Source organism: Cottoperca gobio, chromosome 4 (genome assembly GCF_900634415.1).
Source record: "Cottoperca gobio chromosome 4, fCotGob3.1, whole genome shotgun sequence".
Taxonomy (NCBI): Eukaryota; Metazoa; Chordata; class Actinopteri; order Perciformes; family Bovichtidae; genus Cottoperca; species Cottoperca gobio.
Window position 1 is genome coordinate 10,186,521 of NC_041358.1, and position 21,897 is coordinate 10,208,417.

Consider the following 21,897-nt stretch of genomic DNA (forward strand, 5'->3'; position numbering starts at 1 on the left):
AACTGTAAGGTATGAATGCCCTTTCCCACAGTTTCCTTTTCTATGTTTCCACGCCTATATTAAAAGCCTAGCTTGTTTTTGCCTCCACATTGTGTGAAATGCATGCAAAACGAGCTTCGCTGATGTCGAGGGGGATATGACCTTCATTTAGTAAAGCAGTGCACTTTATGATAGTGACACATTTTCCTCAAGACAAATACAGCTCCCATTTGTGAGCCGTTTAGAGTGGCTGTTCACTGGAGTTAGAGGTTAAATTCTGCTTTATTGAAAGAGGCCTGACTGATTATGTGGCTGACTGAGGTTCACTGCCTTGAAGCAACAATCCTCATTCAACCACTACATTTATGATTTATTTTAATGTTAAAGTAGGGTGTGCATGGCCTTCCCCAGGGTGAAAAAAAGTTGAATGCCATATGACAAAACAATACTTAAAAATGTCACAATTGTCACTACTATGGTTGCAACCAATGACCATTTTCATTATCAATTAATCTTCTGATTATTTCTCGATGTATAGCTTGTTGTGTGTATGTCAAAACATATTCAAATGGCCATTATAATTGCCCGGAGCCCAAAATTACATAAAACCTTAAGACATTCAGTTTACTATAATATGACGAAAAAAGAAAAAAAGCAAATAGCAATATTTTAGTGGAAGGAAGGCAGTAATACACTAACAATTAATGAACTGTCCAAATAGTTGCTGTCAATCAACTAATCACATAATTAAGTAATTGTTTCAGTTCAAGTTGCTTGCCTTGACTAACTACAACATCAGTAATAATCATTCCAATAATAAAATGTATGATAATATTAAACTTACAGTGGGCATTTCACTGCATAAGTTTGATGATTTTAGGACAGTACATTTTTCTGATAATCCTTCTACACACTCTTGAACTCTTAAGACATTTACTTGTACTTGAGTATTTTGACATAGTATTAGTTCTACTTTTAATTAAGTAGAGGATCTAAATACTACTTTAACTACACTGACTTTAAAGGAGTGGCTGTATTGTATAGAGTCATATCAGAGAGATATTTCCATTCAACCAAAATGATGCAGCTGACATATATAAATGTCCTCTTTCTTCTCACCAAGGTTTTACATGAAACAAATACATGAGAAGGTTTTGATGCAACAAGGTTGTAATGTCAACATGTTCAGCAATGTTTACTAGGAAATTAAAACAAGGCTATTCCTGTTCTATTTAGCCTTAATTCTGTAGCAAACCCTGGAGTATTGCACTCCAAGAAGGCTTCCCCAACCTCAAATCGGTCATTAACTTTGTCTATTTGATGATAGTCTAGTGAGAATACAGTTGTTATGCTCAATAAATATGGTCAGCACTGAGCAAGGGGGATGCCCAGTTTGGTTTCTGTTGAATTTGAGACTCTGCCATCGCTCTGTTTCCATTATTAGCATTCCAGTTGGGAGCCAAAAACCACACCTAAGTCTCAAGAAATGTCTGTCTATGTAAACAACTGTATCTTCAATCGCTTACTCTTTGAGACCTCTCTTCACATTGTCTTCTTACTGTATTGCCATTATAGTTTGGCCTGCACAGCAATTAGTTATAAGAATTTCACACCTGCTTCTGTTCTCTCTAGGCATGCCGGTCTCATCTTAAAAAGAATCTTCCAGGGAATTCAAGAGCAGTCACTTGAGTTAAAAGACTGCTATCAAGTCCACACCTCTCCCCTCAGTGCTGCAATGGCCTCACCTTAATCTCTACTTGTCCTGGTCATTTTCCTCCCCTTTTCAGCTGCCCTCTTCCTCAACAATCTGTTATTTTCCATCTGATTGCAGAGAAGAGTTCACAAAGACTGCCAAGAAAACAAGTTAAATAGAGGTATGGGTTTTTTTTATTTTTATATTGAGCAAATTGCAAAGTTTCAATAAAAAAATTTTTTTTATACTTTTAGCTAACTATTTTAACTGTTCATCCGTTACGTTTAGCTAACTATTTCAACTGTTTATATGTTTAGCTAACTATTTCAACTGTTCATCCATTACGTTTAGTTAACTATTTCAACTATTTCCGCTACGTTTAGTTAACTATTTCAACTGTTTATCCGTTACGATTAGCTAACTATTTCAACTGTTTATCCGTTACGTTTAGCTAACTATTTCAACTGTTTATCCGTTACGATTAGCTAACTATTTCAACTGTTCATCCGTTACGTTTAGCTAACTATTTCAACTGTTTATCCGTTACGATTAGCTAACTATTTCAACTGTTCATCCGTTACGTTTAGCTAACTATTTCAACTGTTTATCCGTTACGATTAGCTAACTATTTCAACTGTTCATCCGTTACGTTTAGCTAACTATTTCAACTGTTTCCGTTATTTTTAGCTAACTATTTCAACTGTTTATCCGTTACTGTTAGTTAACTATTTCAACAGTTTAACAAATATGTATTACTTTCAGGTATTTCATCTATTATTTTTAGCTCAACCATTTAACCACTAGGCTACTTTTAGCTAACAATTTCAACTGTTATCCAGACATTTTTGGTCATTTCAGCAATTTATTCATTAGGACTACTTTAAGCTAACTAATTGAACTCTTTATTTATTAAAATATCTATTTGGATCATGTAGCCTATGTATCTATTACGGTACGCTAACTGCTCTGATTACTTGCTAACTAGTTTTCAAACACTCGTAATCAGCCTCAATCAGTGTTCAGCTGTTACAGCTTAAACAATTTACTTAGCCTACTTTTTTTTCCAAATTAGTCAAGCTACTCCAAAATCTTCTCACATATCCACCAGCAACTACAGAATACCCACGTAGCCTTGGTTGGATAATACTGGTAATAGATATTTAAGTAGGATATAACTGTAAAAATAATGGCTACATTCATGTAGGCTATTGTGCATTTACTTATTTATTTAAAAAAAATCTGAACAATAACATTGTTATTGCCATGCAGGTAACAATGTCTACATTGGTTAGCATTAGTTTTCCTTTTCTGTGTCCATACCTGCTTGAGTTCACTCCTTGTGGTATGTTTCGTCTTGGAGATTTTAGGCCACTGCCAAAATACCAGGGAAGTGAATCAGCCTTAAAATTACATTTTAAAAATTCAGCAGCAACATCTCTTTCCAAATAACAGTGCCTCTGTCTGTTCCTTTCGATAATCAGACATTTTACAGTTTTCAAAACAAATCCTATCCAATAAAAAAAACTGAAAGAAAGAGATACAATGTTTTGGGGGTATTTTAATGAACTGACCCTTTGAGAATGTGGTTTGGTGTATATCTGACTCAACTTAGATAGGTCCGCTAGGAGAGGGAGATTACGTTCAGACACAGCAGATGAGTGACACTGGATGACCAGCTGTGGGTTTTTTTTTTTTTTTGCCTTCATCACTAGAGGCTGGTCAGATCTGGGCCAGGCCACTGGAGCCCCCATCACAAAACATGACCAAAATATTCTTAAAGGGTCAGTTCACCCAAACTAACAAAGAAAAAACAACATATTTCCTCTCCTACCCCTATAGCTCTCTCTATGGTGATATCTAGACATGCAGACCATCTCTGCCTGCACCTCAATACAACAGAGGAAGGTATTTAAGATAGAAAGTAGTTCCAATGAAGATTGTTGCATGTGACATTTATGTAACAATCAAGATAAACAGGGGCTTTGTTTCATTAAAGACATTTTGCTGTCGATTTTTTTTTTTGAGCTGAAACAATGAGTCCATTAATCAATTAGTTGATTGACAGATAAGCATTTAGGTCATTTTCATATTAAAAAAATGCCAAACATTCCACGGTTTCAGCTTCTAGATTGAGAGGATTTTATGCATTTCTTTGTGCAAACTGAATACCTTTTGGTGTTTTACTGTGGACAAAAAAGTAACTATTTGAGGATGTCGACATGGATTTTAGGTAACTGTAATTGCCTTTATTTAAAAATAGTTTTCTGACATTTATTTTAGACCAAACAAGTATGGGAGAATTATAAACAATGACAAGAAACATTATTTAACTGCTTAATGTACTGTTACATGCAACTTTTGGATGTGAGCGCCACAAATATAATCCCATTCTCCGAGGCATCTCAAAACTGTTACCAGATAAAGCCAAAACAAGGGAGAAATCTTCTTTTTGCTTTGTGTGAACCGACCCTTTAACACACGAGTCAAAGCCATATAATGTAGATGTACAAGGTAACATTTGGATTAATATGTCCTTTAAAGAAGGCTGTAAAAACGTATAGAGCAATCTCTTAAAAACGGACTCGAAAATACAAGAGCCCTGTAGGGAAATAATGCTTTGGCAGCTCTGAGCTACTGTAGCTGTAGTAAATATTATATGACAGTGGTTTTCTTCCACTCAGCAAGAGAGAAATCCAACCCTTCTCATTGTGCTAATGCCAACTTTTGCCACAGAATTTAAATTCTACCAGTATTTCTGTTTTACTTCTTTAATAATGCCGGGATGTCGGTTCAGACGTCACAGCAATAAATTATGAGGTGGTTTGAAAATGACACCCTATTAAGATTTCATAGTCTAGTTTTTTTTTTTCTAATGTCCATCTCAGCAGTTAGCATGCACAGGTTTTCAGTGCCAAATAGTTTGGGCAGCTGGATGTGATGAAGTGGGTAAAAAGCCCTGTTAATTGAACTGGATCAATTGGAACTCCCTGGCCTGCAGGTCCAAGGAGGAGTTTCCTAAACTTGAACCAATGTAAAATAATACAGTATGGACTGCTGACCCCCGTTTGATGTCAGGGATTGTACCGTAAGGAATCTCTGATCTGCTCTAGGCAAGGATGAATAAAAAGCAATCACCAACATTCATTCTTAGGGGTTGAAGTTATATTAAAAATGTAAGTATTCTTAATTGTCCCGTATTACACCTGCCTTGAACACCTGCCGGAGGGGTCCCTGACTGTCATTGCCACATTTAGGTAAGCCACTGGGGGTCCAAGAAGTGCCTGGTGGAAAGGAGATGCAGGATGTTGGGACATAGAGGAAGGACATAGATGGATTAACGTAGTGATGGATGAATGGATACACGTCAAGGCGGTTGGGAAGGGTGCATGGCTGGATGTAATGGAGGGGAGAGGAGGGCGGGGAAGGCTAAATGAATAATGAGGATGTGGAGGACTGATGAGACGTGCAGTGTTGCGTACCTCCTTCTCCTCATGCTGCTGCTGCGGCTGCCGACAGGGCTGCGGTCGGCTGACGGAGTGTGTGAACCCCGGTGCCTTTACCCGCCATCACCGCCTCCTTGGATTGGAAACAACCTGCGCTTTAATGTCTCTCCTCTTCCAGCTCCCTCTCCTCTAATCACAGTGACACCTTGGATGTGTTACGTCCCTCCTCGTCCTCGTCCCCACAGGCTCAACAAACCTGCAGGCTTTTGGTTTTCCTCCTGCTGCGACTCCTCCTCTCCTCTCTCTCCTGTTCCTTGTGTCCGTCACAGCCTTCTTCTACCTGACTACTTAATAAATTACTTTGGTTCCTGTCGCTGCTTCACTGTTGTTTCCTGATATTTTACTAGTTTATCTCCCCTCTCCATATATGATATGCAATGTAAACATGTAAGAGAAAGCACCACAGCATCCACACACGTTTATCCGGAGCCCGACCCGCTCTAAGGATGTGGAGAGTAGCGGCGGCAGAGCAGCAGGAGTACGACTGGTCCTTCCGCAGGGAAAGCGATGGAGAAAAATGTAAAAAATACTATCCTCTTCCACCTCTGAGTCCAATTAGGCTACAGCCAAAACATGTTCCTCATGTCATGAAGGAAAAACAAAAACAACTAGTCGTGTACTTTCAACACCCCGCTTCGGTTTTTGCCAGTCCTCTGCTTTCCGTTCTTTACTCCGCTCCGTCTTGGATAAACCCTTGTCGGATTTCCCAGCCGGCCAAGAGAGCTGCTGGCCCGGGCAGGCAGGCTGTCAGACACCGCTCTACTGACAGATCTCGACCACGTCACTGCATTATTAGAGGAGCATCTCACGTGACCCTGTTAGACGCTCATGCTGCGTTCAAGGGGTGTGGGTGAAACCTCAGCCCCCCCACCAAACACAAACACGCACACACACACACACACACGCACGCACGCACGCACACACACACACACACACACACGCACGCACGCACGCAGACACACACACACACACGCACACGCACACTGACATAAACACGTATGATTACTGATATCCTATTATATTATTATATTCTATTATTACTATTATATAATATTCTTGTTCCAGCTTATTATTATATTAACATTTTGTTAAAGTTTGAGATGACAAATGCATGGACATATACATTTTGAAGACACTCATTGAAAATATTTGATATATAACATTTTGTTTCAGAGATTTTTTAAATGTTATGTTTCTTGGTGCACTGTATTACAGGTCATACAAAATATTTAAATAAATAAAAATAATATTTGTTTGAAGATGTCAAAAAGACACCATTAAATTCTTCTAAGGAAATGTGATTCTCAGTTAACAGTTAACACACAGTTTGTTAGATAAAAACAAACAAAACACAGGGAGAATGTCATGGATAGTCTACACACTTAAGGTGGCTTTGAAATTACACAATTTCAATCACAACAAGTTACATTTTTATTCGAAAACTGATTTAGCCTTGTCTACTTATCTTTGAGTGGGCCTAGTGTTGGTCCGAGGCTGCTTTTCTTGGTTTGGGCTTGGGCCCTTAGTTTGATGAAGGTAAATCTCACTGTTGCAGCAAACATTAGTGTGCTTCCAATTTTGTGGCAACAATTTGTGTTTGTCCCATTCAACATGTTTCAAACACGTTAATAAATAAATAAATGGTTTTCCCAGTTTGGCGTGGAATAACTTCACTGGCCTGCACAGAGTCCTGACCTCAAAACCCTGTCCAACACCTTTAGGATGAACTGGAACCTTATCACCAAACATCAGTGACTGACCTCACGAATGCTCTTGTAGATGAATCATAGAAAATCCCTGCACCATCAGGTAACACTCCCTCGAAGTGTAGGGAGTGTTAGGTTTCAGCGGAAGGTTTTGGAATGAGATGTTCAACAATCACATACAGTATAGTTGTGAAGTTCCTACATACTTCTGGCTACTTTACATATGTATTTAATTAAAATGGTATGACCAAGGTGATTACAAATTGATTGTTAACTGTCAAGTAACATTTAGAAAGAAGAAGAGGAAGTGTATTTAAAAAACCTGACTAAGATCCTATTTAGGACTGGAATGTAGTCATTCATCTATAACTATTTAAGAGGAAATGCTGTAGCTTTATTGTGAAGTCTCCTCTTTTGGTCCACAAAAAACCCCCAAAAGGACACCACAGACTGTGGATGCTTTTAGAACAGGCCTTTTTTTAAAAAATGTATATTTTGCTCATCGTTTTTACTCTGTAGCACTTTGTGTTTTGTTTACGCAAATGAAAAGTGCGCTTATAAATAAAATGTATTATTATTATTATTATTATTATTATTATTATTATTATTATTATTATTATTATTATTATTATTATTATTATTATTAATATTATTATTAAAAGATCAAGCAAATTCTAATGGTTCCATATCCATTTCTGACAATGGCATACTTTTACCATTGATTGAATGCAATGAAATTTGCTGTGAATTATAGTTGATCCCTTTGTCATCCATAATATCTGATTAATGTAAATGAATCATATTAGGGCTGTCTTCGTAAAAACAAAAAGAAAGAAGAAAATGTACAAGCCTCAAAGCTAAAGTGGATACATTTCCAAATAGGAAACTCATTCATCCCACTTTTCCCTTGTTCACTTGAAAGCCGCATCACTCTCTCCTCTCCCCCTCCTTCCAAGTCAACCACCCCGCTCCCCCTCTGTGGGTGGAAAAAGAGGATTTAACTCTGTAAGAGCATGGTGGCCAGTGGTTGTCTGGTAACAGCTGGATTTGCGACCATTGTGCTCTTTGTTTAACCCTGCCTGCCTGCAATGTATCTCACATGGACAGAACCATTTTAAAACACATTTTTGCCATGTTTGTTTCTTTAGTAATACATCATTATGCACACATGATTACCAACTATATTTAGCATGCTTTTACATCTAGACTGACAAGGGAATAAAATGAAAATCACACATTTGAGGTCCTTGACAGCACTGACTCTCTCCCTCCACTACAGCGTGATGATGAAACCGTATACCTGTCTCATTAAGGACTTAAACACAATGCAAACCCTTCATCAGCCTTCAGTCATGTTTACACTCATACAACTCCAGAGACCGTGGTGTTTCTTGATAAGCGATGAAAGCAGCTTGTCTCTTCCTCCCTCTCAGAAGAATTGGAGCAGATGGAATTATGGCTCATACAAAAGCAGCTCACTTCAGGGAAAGTAAGCCCGTGGGAGAGTGGCCCCTTTCAGCACTGTAAATATTGTAAGGTAGCACCACAGCATAGGAGCACAGGTGACTGAATAATTAATAGGAGCTGTGTCTTTGACAGATATACTTTGGAGGCCATTAGCTCTGCTACCTGGTCGATGAGAGCATATTTGTCAAAAGAAAGTAATTCCGAGGTGATGATTGATTTCCCGAGGCTGCCAGGTTAGAGGCAGCGCGCCTCTGTACATTAATATCAGGTGGCATCTATTAGATAGGTGACTTCCTCAACTCGTCTGGCCCGGCTGCCTCAGCAAAGACCATCGTATCAAAATCTAAATTGTCATCATTAATTGCTGCTCGGGGAGTATCTTGGAACACTACATCTGCCTCTCCTGCTGTAACTGAGAGAAACCCAGTCTCCTACACATATACAGTACACATATGTCCTCATGTACAGCTGCCAAAATTTCACATGCACACCATAGACTGTATATAAGAAGTGGACGTAAAGATGGTGACGTCACACATTGGCTTTTGGACTATGGATTTGAAGCCTCAAATTTGACTTTTTGGTCGTGGTCTTGATCTTGCTATTTTGGAACCAGAAGGGACATGAGAGGGTGGAGGGTAAGTATATAACCAAACGCTGAACAAGACATTTTTAGGCGACAAAAAATGTGACAATTGAGTTCTAAGATGAAAACACGTACAACATCTCGACCAGACAACGCCTCCTTGGTAGCGATCTGTCAATCACAAGGTAGTCCTGCCCTAAAGCATATGCTGCTTTATTGTCTAATGTACTCTAAATGGGACCATCATTTACTAAATAAACAGTATGGTGGACTGAAGAAACTAACGTATGAGACCATAAACTTGTCAGGAAAATGTTTACTGGGTCAATGATTTAAGTGAGAAGTTGGGGCATTTTCTTATAGACCTCTATACAATGGGCGTTCTTTTTGCAACCTTAGTCGCTCATTGGCTATTGGAGAAAATGCAAGTTTAAGTCACTTCCGCATTGGCTTCACTTATGAGACCCCGTGGTTGCTGCTTGATGCACACAAACCCATACTTTATTAATGACTGATGCTTCTGCAGTCATCTTTTATAAAGCGGATTGTAGCTCCTGTAATGTGATCTCCTTTTATCTCACACAATTTAAACACCCATGCCTTGAAGTGAAAGTCAATAAAAGCATGTGTGTGCTTTGGCAGGAAGTGAGGTGCTATTCACAAGATGTGACTTCTGGTAAAAAGCAAATAAAGACAGAGAGCGCATTTCTATATAGTATTTTTTTAGTTTAGTTTAAAACACACTTCTAAAAAAATTGAAAAATGCATGAAAGTAAAGTACATTCCATTTTCTTTCTTTGCAAAGCAATACGTTAACATACACATGGACCAACATTTGCATAGCAACCTGGAAAGCCTTTCACATTTGAATAATTTCTAATTTCTATGCTTTCTGTCATGGTCATTTCGCCCTTTTGGCCAATTCTGAAAAGAAAATGCTAAATGACATGGAAAATAATGCAGTTATATCTACCTATTCACAATGTGAGTTTACCCATTTTATAAGTCAATTGTTTTTTCTTTGTTCTAATTCTTTCTAAAGCACATTTTCTTCAGGTTGTTCCGTACTTTACTTTCACTTTTTCTCTGATACTTTCGGAAGAAGGAAAGCTTGGTTATCTCGACGCTACGCCTTTTAAGAAATGCAGTCTCAGATGACATGTGAGCTGTTATTGCTTCTCTTAAAGAGTGCAGTCGCAATATCCGGCGGCAGAGCCTCAAGAGCAGGCAGGGATGTCTCTGTGAATATCTTTGCCTTCACTCAGACTCAGGCCTCCGTTCAATGAACAAAAATTGGGGGTCAGCTCTGTTATAGCATAGGACATCTTATAAAGCATGAAGCATAAATTAACTTAATTTCATTTTATCTTGGGAGCCAATTATAGCTTAAAATGACAAAGGTTTAAAAGGGACTCATCATTCAAATCATAAGAGGAAACGCAACACAAATTATGTGGCTGATAGTGACTACCTTTGCAACTACAATCAGGACATTTTAATTATGTTTGTGCATGTTTTGATTAAGTAAAAAAACAAAACAATGCATAAATCACACATATTCCATGCACTGGAGGAATTATATATATATATATATATAAAAAAAAAAATCCAATGTCATGAGAAAGTCATAGGACGACATTAATGACAAAGTGAAAATGTAATATATGTCAGATCCATATGGAAATATCTTTTTCCTGAGCGGATCCTATCAGGAAATGGATGCAATTCAAACAGTTGGCAAGGCAGTTTGGGTAGTAGCATGCCTGTCAAAATGGATTGTCTGGATTCTTGCAGATGGACAACAAGCGGCGCTGCGTTCACTGTCAATATAGAGCCAGCACACATGCATGGTCCGTGTTTCCTCACAAGAGAGAGAAATCTAATTTCAGTCTGTATACAGGCAACACATTTTAATTCCATGCGTAAATCCATCTCAACCGTATCCACACACACGCGTCTGGATACAAGATACTTGCTATAGCCTGGGCTGAAGAAACTGTATGCTTATTACTGCCAGATATAGATTTGGTCAGAGAGTCTGACATCCAGACACTATGTACAAATGAGCAACGTAAACAAGACGAGCTGGAGTTGAAAGCATGCAGTCATTTGAGCAGTTACAAGGGAAGAGAATACTGTGAAGTGATCTCATAATTCTTGCCTGTCAAAGCACTTTGTAAACTTGTTTTTTAAAAGTGCTATATACATACAGTTATTATTATTATTATGAATGGTACAATAAAAAAATCAAGAACCATATTGATATAACAAAAAGTGACACCTGTTCAAGTCATCTAAATGTAATTAAAGAATAAAAAACGGAGGAGATTTATCTATAAATATAGATGGTTACGGCCAAAATGCCATGCCAAACTCTCGAGGCTTTAAAACCGTAGTCCATAAACCAACATTCTTACTTCATTTCACAAAGCACATGATTAAAATAAAGTAGAGAGAAGGCTTTAAGGCTTGCTCGTCTAGTAGTCACTCAACTCACTCACCTGCAGCTCACCTGACTTTCTCTGCTGCAAACAATTGAGACTAGTTGGTATTCAAGCCTTCTCTGGCCTCCACTTCACTGCCAGATTGTACTCTGCATCATGCAAGTTTTTCCAGTGCTCGTCCCTTAACAGATCTCTCGTTGCCGGCCCTGCCTGCAACAAGGCAGGTTGAAGGAATCCGGTCGGGAAACAGGCGACAGACAGGTCCAAAACAAAATATGCAAAACAACTGTTTTGCATATTTCCCGACCGGATTCCTTCAACCTGCCTTGTCTGTTTCCCGACCCTCTGCCTGGCTCCGATTTACCACTTGCCTGCTACCTATTGGTTTGTCCTTGTGGATTATTATCATCCCGTTGTGGATCTGTTTGTGGATCTGTTTACTCGGCTTTAACCTGCTCCTGACTACTAATACAAGTCATTACCAATTATCCTTGGTTTCCTGTGTGCTGCACTTGGGTCCATCATTGACTTGTTGTGACACATACACTGTAATTTCAAAATCTCAAAAGTCCAATATTGAAACCCGTTTGAAAAGGCAGATCCAAACTAAAAATAAAGGAATGAAATGTGAATTTGGAACATTTATGGGAAGCAGGGCTGTTGTTAAATAAAATACCAAAACAAAATGTTTTAAGAGTATAGTCTCAATGACACTTACAGCAGTCTGTAAAGTCATGTCTTAGTTTTGACTCCTATTACTCTTAATCAAATACAGATTTTTTTGTCATATTATCATATAATTAATATATACATGTGTGTGTGTACATAAAATAATAATGCGGTTTAGAATACTTAATAGCTATAATTCACTATTCAAGGCTGAATGACATCAGAGCATATCTAACACACTGTAAGACATATGCATAACTGCCTCTAACGGATAACAATCTAATCCATTACATAATACAAGCTTCAGATTCTAATATGTGCTATAACTTTATCCAATTAGGCATATATTAATATGCTTTAAAGAGATGCAGCATGTAGGAGGAAGGCATGAAGGTGGAGTAGTAAGAGAGGCTGTATCGGCCCCAAGGCTCTGTGTGGGCCACCAGTCATGACACTGAGTACATACCAGCTGCTGTACAATGTAAGAGCAGATAAATGTGTTGTCTACAACCATGAGAATGTTCCTAATAAACACACTTTATTTCTGTAAATGTGACATTATCACTGTAGATTGTTTAAGTGCTATAGATTTTGTTTTGGAGATGATTGTTATTACAATCCAAGTACACAAATTCAGTTAAGTGTCTAACTCGTCAATGACAAAATAAGCAGAGCGGGATTCTAACTATCAGGAACAACATGTTACGAGTAGACAGACAGGGAGTTGATGGAAGAAAAGTTGTCAACAAAAACGCAGGATGAGCGTGTGAATGGCGTGGCAGCGTGTAGCTGGGGAAATGGCGAGACCGGTTTAACAGGGCTCGCAGTTGAGGCTGTGAGCGTGACAAGCTGGAGATGGTGACGGGTTGGGGACACGAGCAGGCGGGGAGAAAAACGTTAGTGGCTAAATATTTCACTGGAGTAAACTCAGAAGAGAACCAAATCTGAGCGGCCGAGAACGAGCATTTACCACTTGGTTGAAACAACAATCTGTCAATGAGAGACTGGAGAACTGGATTAGTTTACTGTTGCTGATGAGCAGATGGGAAACAGCTGAGCAGACAGGACAGGTGTGTCTGGAAGTAATCAGGAGGCTGCATGTGGGGAAGGTCACGCCCACGCCTCATCCAGACAAACAGGGAAACACTGGATACACAGCGAAAAGGGAAAGTGAGGAAAACACTAGGAGAGACACGGGCGGGACAACAATGAATTAGAGAGTTTTCCATGTAGCAGCATTATCACACATTACATTAGGTTGCATTTTGTATCAGTCTGTGTAAATACATACAGCAGTGAGCGCTGAACTATGGGTAGCCATTGAGATACTAGCTGTTTTCAAAACCCACTGTACACACTGCCTGACCTCACACACGACTCTGGGAAGTCAATGCTCCCTGCTGTTGTTGGCAGTGAGCTTCCACTCTTTATGCTAAGCTAAGCGTATCATTTATTTGCTCTAGCTTTAGTGATTATCTATTTAACTTTCATGTGTAAAAAGTAATTATTCAATAATATGTTATATTTATTTTGCATAATATAACTTGGACATTCATTCATTCCAAAAAAAGAAATACCCTGTTATAACTGTACAGAAGCTTCTGTTGCTGTTGCTGTCACAAAATAGTGAGATAAAGGAAAGTTTGTCCATGCGTGAAAAAGAGCCCATGGGGTCCTTTCAGGTCCAGGACCAGTCAGTGAACCCATATTGTGCCATCATTGAGCTGAATTTCTGACCTACAGCACCAGACACCAGACAGATAAGAGATCAGTCAGTGGGTTTTCTGGTGCGGTCATCCTCTGATATTGCAATTCTGCTTAAATGTTTGTATTACCAAATGGTTCAGCTGACAGAGCAGGGCTGGTTTGGAGAGATAGCCTCTATAGATCTTCAGGGACGGTGTAGATGGAAGCAACATGCACTGTGCACCTGTATATTTCTGATAATGTAAGCACTGATACTGGACGTGGCTCAAACATTGCTCCAGGCTTCATGCTAAATGTATTTCCTTTTAACTGTGACATTTTTTAATCATATTTATAAATTGTAAAGTATGTGTTAGTAAAAACTGTATTGATACTGCAGCTATTTAAATGCTCAATATTGTAAGAACAATATGCAACACAAGGGGTCTCTCGATCAAAACAATAACAAAAGACGGAGTTTGGCCGCATTGTGAAGTAGCATGCTTATGGGAGTTTGTTAAACTTTTTATCCTCTCCCAGTTAGTATGCCGACATTGTACATTATTAATCGTTTACCGGGAGCAGAATTATCCGTAGAGGTCTAAAACAAATGGACCAGGTGATTAAAACTGATAAAAACACTAAATAATGCAGTTTTGCATTAAAAATCAGTGTTTCTCCGATGCAGCTCGGCACAAAATGGACGTCCCGCAGGGGCTGCGAGCCGAGTTGCCATTAATGTTTGTGACACATTAATTAATCTTCAACTGGGCCAGATTGTTTCACATTCACTACCAAAACATTAAATTAAACAGGTTTAACTCAAACATTACAGAGACTTGAGAATTCAATATGAATAGGTCTACTGTAGATCTAACAGAGTACGATACATCGAGTTGGTCTGCAGAGTAGCTGAAGTACAACATATAATTCAGTTATATACTAATTCTAAATCTTCCTAATATGGAGCCTGCTGGGGCTCTTTTTTCTTTTCGTTTACTTTAGTAAAGTGGTATTCACTCCCACTTTTCCCCAAGCCATTAGCTGATTTCTAGCTATGCGTGTGCTGAGCGATCTCTCCATTGCTCAGGACAAACCACAGTCCTCACTGTCAACAGTTTTCAAGGACTGTTTGGGTCTTTCAGGGAAAAACACTTCCGATGAAATCTGTTTACAAAGAGGTCTGTGGATTATCCAGAGGAACTGGGATATTGGAGACACACTGCTGTTGGTTTGTATAAAACCCTCAATTATTGCATGATCTGCATGATCTGCATGATACCACTAGAAGTAAGACTTTTTCCCCCGTAATTTTGCTGAACGCTTTAAAAGGCTGTGATTGCTGTAGATAGTCAGAGCAAAGTGGTATTGTGGTTAAACTGCAGGAGGGCAGAGCTCAGAGATGACACTCTAGAAGTGACACATGCTGTAAATGTTTATGTTCACTGGCCGTGGGTCAGGAGGTGCGAAGCGTGCGCAACAGCAATCGCAAGTGACACGTCCTTATGGAGTATGTCTATGGTTAGTATCAATGTACATAGTTAAAAAAAAACAGAACAGAGACAGTTGCATCTGCCTTAATTATCTTAATGCACCGAATACGCTAAGTGACCCAAATCATGCCGGATCTAAAATGCAAAAAATACTCATGATGGATCCTTCTGCGGTGACTTCTGCGTTCTCTGTGGAACTTTAACCTTAATGCTGTTTGTGACAACAATAGCTGTTGTGAAGGAAGCGCCTCATTCTGAAAGGATTAGTGGACCTACTTTTTAAATACATTGTTAAACAAGTGCTTTTACCGGTACTTAAGTAAAATATTCTACTACTCTTTCCATTCCTGCTAAATTCACAACCTCCTAGAATAAAGACCAGAAATAGATCAGCAGGACGTGTGCACCAGCTACTGCAGAAACTTAGAATGATAAATGTGCCGTTGGTTTTCAGGGGAACCTTTTAAAAGTTACTGAATGTGAATGAGAGGGGCCATGTCTTTGTCAGTCCCACAGTTGCGGAAGCTTTCTCCCGCTTTATCTTGAGGTCTACGGCATTATCCATAGCTCTATGTGACAAAGCAAGATCTGATAAATGAATTAAGGTCTCGGTGTGTGTGTGTGTGTGTGTGTGTGTGTGGACTGATATGCCACATATTGTTTCCAGTAAAACGGAAATGAAAGCTGTATAGATTAATTTTGCAAGGAACGAGCAAAGCGTCTCACTTGACTGCATTGTGTGGTCGACTGTATGTGGATCTGATGTACAAGAACAAAGCAGGGATCGTGTTGTTCTAATTTAAATATTTTCCTTGGTGGAAAAATATCCTGTTTGATTGCTTCAAACACAACATTGTTTGTTTTCTATTTCCAGATGGTTTTGAGATGGTTAGCTCTGTAAATTGAACAGTTTGTTGGAAGGACGTACAGATTGCTCTTTTTTAATCCAAGATGTACGATGACTCATATTCTTAGCATGCGACTACCAAAGCATGTGTGATGAATTCACGTCATAACCCCAGTACTTTATTTGTGATGTTTCCTCAAACTGTATTCCTCCTTCCCTTCTTTAGTGGAAAGATAAAGCCTTGATTGAGTTAGTGCTTCATTATTACTGTCAAAGCAGCATGTGGACACTCTGCACTTTAGTGAGCCCAGTTGGAAGCAAGAGATAGCATTTTGAATTTGAGAGTTAAATCAACATCCTCACCCACACATGCTAATGTCAGTAAACTTCACATTGCTTTGACATAAATATCGAAATGGTGGAAAATATCCTTTTAATTGTGAGTTTTTCGACGGAAAGAATGAAAGCTTCCTGTGAGCTACTTCATGATGTGCTTTGTTTGAGTTGCCTTTTATCCCTTCCTGCTGCAATTATTTTAGTTTTCTTTTCTTTTCTTATTATTGACTTCAGGAAAGTGTTGCAGCCAAAAAATAAGATTTGACTTTCAAGTCAATTTTACTCTTTGTAGCTCAGCTCTCATGAGGTGATCTGGTGGAAATGTGTCTTTTACATATGTGGGCTTCTTCTTTTGTTTGTGCAGACAAGCACAGATGTGCGCGCTATCCCATGTCCGTTTTGTGTGTGTGTGTGGGTGTGTGAGTGTGTGGGTTAATGTGCCGGAGCATGCTCAAACACACTGTACCTGCACGGTTCTCTCTGTCAATGTGCTCTTTTCAGGTTTCTCTGTGCACAGGCGTGTGTGGGTGCGAGAATGAGTTTACCCGTGTTTGCCCTCCTGTGTGTAAGCGAGCATGTGTGTTTGAAAAACGATGGCCGATGTGAGTGTGTTGGCGGTGGGATGGGTAAAACGCAGAGGTCAGCTATCACTTTGAAACATGCTGGTCCTTATCTCTGTCATGAGGTCTAATAGAGTAATGAATCAACATAAAGCCTGGGACTCTTCTGAATGGACCGCTGCCTCCTCCACCAACACTTGCGCTTTACTTCGACTACACGTACTGCCTCTGTAAGCATCTTTCGCCTTCCACCGTTGTTTATGGGCGGTTTTCAAAAGTGGCTGAATTGTGACTACTGTCGAGGGTGTATTCACACATGAGCAGCCCTGCTGCTTCATAGTACACCCAGTCACTATGAAATAACCCCGTCCATGGACAAATAGGATGGAGGATTTTTGTTTAAAGGGAATGTAATAGGGTACAAAATGGAGAGCCACATATTCGTGATCACCTTATGATCTCGTCTCATGACAAGTTCAAAATCACTGACTACATTCGTTATGAGCTTTGTGAGTTATTATAGAGAAAGGAGGTGTGTGTGTGTGTGTGTGTGTGTGTGTGTGTGTGTGTGTGTGTGTGTGTGTGTGGGAGGGGGGTCATGATTTACAGCATGAGGAGGATAACTCTAGAAAATAATATTTTTGAAAAGGAGCTGTGTCTCCAACGCTGGAAGAAGTTTGGTAGATGCTTTAAATTGTCAGAAAGATAACAAAATACTTGAATGACACTTATTGGCTGTTCAAAGCTTTAAAAACTTATTTTTAGCGTGTAGTGCGAAGAGAAATGTCATTTTTCTCTCAGTAACAGTTCTAGTGAATATGTGTCTCACAGCATCATTCATAAGCCCATTTATTATATTGTTGACTCAATGTGGGCCACATTTTTTTAAATCAATTTCCCCCTATTATTGAGAGTCCAGCCTTGAATATTCACAAAGTATGAAGAGCTTTATAGAAACGAATTGTGCAAGCCTATTGTATAATCCAGTTTTCATTTTTAAAAATCCACCGAAATGACATAAGAAATCACATGATGAAGAGACTTTTTTCACTTTAAAGGAGCAGGGCTGGCACATCAGTCAAATACTGAGTTTTAGACTTTAACTATCCAAACAACCCATCTTACAATGGCCTGATTGTAGTTTTTGATCCAGGTAGGAGTATTAAGTATGAATTAACCCGTTTGAGATAAAATGGAGGAAATTCACTGTATAAACAAAAGAAAACACAAAGCTTAATATAAGTCAGATTCATACTAGGATCCCATTTTCACCAAACTGTCAACATGCCAGCTATGACTGCAAAAATCTAATCAAATGCCTTACCTGCAAACCATAGTAGAGCATACAAGAGCCCCAAAGAACTGGAAATGTGTGTCTGCAATCTGTCAATTCACTAAACTCCTCCCACGAACAGGGATTATCCAATCATAGTTTAGCAACCGTAACCAAGCAGAGTTTAGGATTCCACTACACGTCCAATCAGTGCACACTGGTCCCCAGTAAGAGAAATACTCTTGGGTATCTTACTCTACACAGATCGTGCCTTGTGTATACCTTTGCCTGTTTTTTGACTGTTTTCCCGTGTACTGAACCCTTGCTTCTAATTAAAGACTTTTTATTATACCTGCTCTCTGTTTTTGATACTTGCATTTGAGTACAATGATTGTTTTTACCTACTGTGATATAGAAAAGTCACCATCTAACCTCCACACATTCCCCTCATACAACCCATGACATTTAATTAATTAAGATACACAAAGATTATGCCAAATGGGGGTAATACTATGGTATTACAGTGATGGAAATGGACAAGTAGTTGAAATTAGCTATTGATGAATTAGACAGTTGTCTCCAAAATGAAACAAGATAATATAATGTATATTTTGAATTGATTAATTGTTTATTCTGCCACAATATCAAGAGGACCAGTAATCATTCATTACACAGTGTGCAGCATGGTGTGTTTCTTTGGTAGCCTACCTACACAACTCCTACTAAATTACGTTGCCATACATCTAAACTACATTCTCAATTACGCTTCGAGGGAAACATATTTTTCACATTTTTCTCCCAGATTACGGTTGCCGTTTTAAACGGTTGCAGTTTTAAACGTGGTTAACTTTTTAAAATTGACACAAAACATAACAAAAGCAAAACAAAACTACTTGGTTAGGTTTAGTAAAATGAATGGTTTAAAATGAGTATGATTGTTACGTTTTTTATTATTTTTTTAACGTGAATTGAAATAAATTAACATGAGACATGAGCAGCGGTCCCCAACCTCTTATCTATGCAGACATCCGCATAGGTATTTGAGATACGTCAAAAACAAACGGGAGAAAATAAGTTTCCCTCGAAACGTATTTTCATTTTTAGGAGACCAGGCTAACATACTTGAGATCATAGGACACGTGTCACCAGCCGAAATGAACCAGACCAAACTGGCAAATGCACCAAGTTGAAGTCTCTGAGTGTTATTTATTCCTTAAGTACTCTGCCTGTATCTGACATCTGATCAACACTATTAGCCCTAAAGGGTTCCCCAGATCTATTTCATACCAGAAATATACACCATCTGCTTTTTTTTATAGACCATGATTCTCATTCCAGTACTTTATCTACACAACTACATACTATTAACGAGGATATATTTAGCTCATACAAGGCACATGCACATATGCTTCATTCTTACCCTCCAGCCATGTTTGATGTCATCACATGTGCTGAGCAAGTCGCTGCTCTCTCAGTCTGCATGATGATGCTTTTATGATACTTGGCTTGTATCAGAAAGTAAACTCTGGCACAAATTGGCCAGGTTACCAGCCTTCAAAGAGAATACATTAATCAATTTCCATTGGCTTTGAAATGCAAGTTCTCTGTTTGAAATCTGCGGGTGCTTGTATACTGAATTTTTTTCGTCCTCAAAGAGAACATGTACTCTAATCCCTCTCTCTTTGTTGTTTTTCTTTCATTTCTCGTCCCCTTCTCTTTCATGCAGTTGAACAACATTCAGCATTTTTTACCCAGTTTTGTAATGTAGAGAACATATCATGCGTAATGTTCGGAATATTTGCGCAAAGTGTATCCTCTGCATATTGAATCATACAAATGTTTACCTTTTTGAAAATTGACCTTTTACAAACAAATTGTTCTATTTTTGGTAGGACATTTGAGGATCAGCATTTGTAGATTTAATGTCACAGCATCATGCGTAAATGTGTCGTTACTTCTTGGCTGTGACGTCGCTAACAAGAGTTAGAGATTTCCTAACATGAATTTGATGCAGCACCATTTAGCTCTTGTCAATCCCGGCAATGCCTTGTGAGAGGAGAATATAAGGCTTCTCCTTTGATTGTTTTGTTTTGCCTCTCTGTCTAACTTGGAAAAGCATTCAGTTTGGCATGCACATGCGTTCGCTTCTTTCTGTTGAGCAGACAATCCTTTCACACGCCATCCTGCCAAACTAGCCTGTAGGCAGGCTTTGCATTTGAAATGTACAATTAGTTATCCCTGTTTGGCAACATTTCTGAAACATCGAGCCTGAGGGCAGTACACGGAGAATGGCAGCAGCGACCCCATACATTGTACTTCCTTGTTGTTTAGTCTCTGTCTTGGTCCCTGTCTTGCTCTTTTATACTTATTTATTCTCCCTCTTTTTTTCCTCATTCTTGTTTTATCCTGAGATGAACTGGAAAGTGTGAGTCGTCAGCTGAAGGGGGGATGAGGTGAGTCTGCAGCCGTGTCTTTATTCACCCCAGATTGTGTTTTGGCAGGAGCATAAACATGCTCTCTGAGCTTCTTGGTCAGGGTTGAGGGAGTAGATAGGATAAACTGAGGTACTTCATCTAATCAGCAGGGCCAGCGGCGCGCTGTAAAGCCAGCTGTTGGCTAGTAGCGGGTGGGGGCAAAAATCTGCTTGTACTACCTGCCTCTAGCACTGACCCCTAGTGTGCCCCCTCACTGTGCCTAATCTACAAAGACATTAATACAGGCAGAGCTGACTCACAACCGGGCTGTTAGGGGACGACTTTTAATCTCGCTAAGTGTTCTGCTGGCAAATGGAGAGCTTGTTGTGTGAACTACCCATGAAGGATTAAAATCCAGTTTAACATGCTAAATGCTCGTGTTGAAGGAATGCATTTTAGCCCTATTTTTTGTGATCTTTTATTTTTTTGCAAGGTTCCATTTTCTACATCCTCCTACAAGGCTTTAAGATTTTGGAACAGTTTAATAGCAAGAAAAGCTGTATGGAAATTCCCCAGTGAATAACGTTTGATTTCATAATTTCTGCCAATAGCCAGTCTTTTATATCAAGGCCAGAAGAGGCTTGGTGAGGTCAGGCAGAGCCACCCACACATCTCTTACAAGCACAGATTTGAAGACACAATTGTATTGTGCCACACCACAGCTAAGCGGATGAATTAAGGGAAATCGTGTGAATGGACCTGATCTTTTCTTTTTTCTTCTGTCACTCTGCTCTGAAGCTTAGAAAAGAACACTTCACTTCCTTCTGGTCAAAACACTGGATTCTACTAAATATCTATTTTAGTAGTTATGTAATAAGGAAATATTATCTTTTTCTGTTTATTTCCCAAAAATGTCTGAATTTATATTTTTGTGCAATGCTTTTACCAGACATTAGATATCTATGCTGCTTCATTTCCTGTGTTCAATTATTTGTTTCTCCTCATGTATGTATAAACTTAGCTGCCCACAAAATATACATAATAGTATTTCTAACATAATAAATAATCCAAACAATAAAAAGGTATCTGTATTTCAACCCCAGCCTTTTGAAGAAGAACAATTAAGTCTAATTTAGTCTAAATAAAGGTTGTGTAAATGTAAAGGGTCCAGATGGAGTGGGTGGTGAAATAAATGGGTAGGTTAAGACGGGTTTAAACAAAGGGACAATCAAATTAGGAAT

At 38.9% G+C, this 21,897-nt stretch overlaps 1 protein-coding gene across 2 annotated transcripts in view; it reads right to left on the minus strand.

Moving 5' to 3' along the window:
* b3galt2 (UDP-Gal:betaGlcNAc beta 1,3-galactosyltransferase, polypeptide 2) overlaps positions 1–21,897 on the minus strand; it is an 87,271-nt gene that overhangs the window by 4,738 nt on the left and 60,636 nt on the right. Inside the window, exon 1 of one of the 2 annotated variants that reach the window (XM_029430477.1) lies at positions 5,152–5,941. The exons of the other annotated variant lie outside the window; for it this stretch is intronic. The gene's annotated coding sequence lies outside the window, so the exon portion shown is untranslated. Of the gene's footprint in view, positions 1–5,151; positions 5,942–21,897 lie in introns of those variants that run through there. 2 annotated transcript variants of the gene reach the window in all.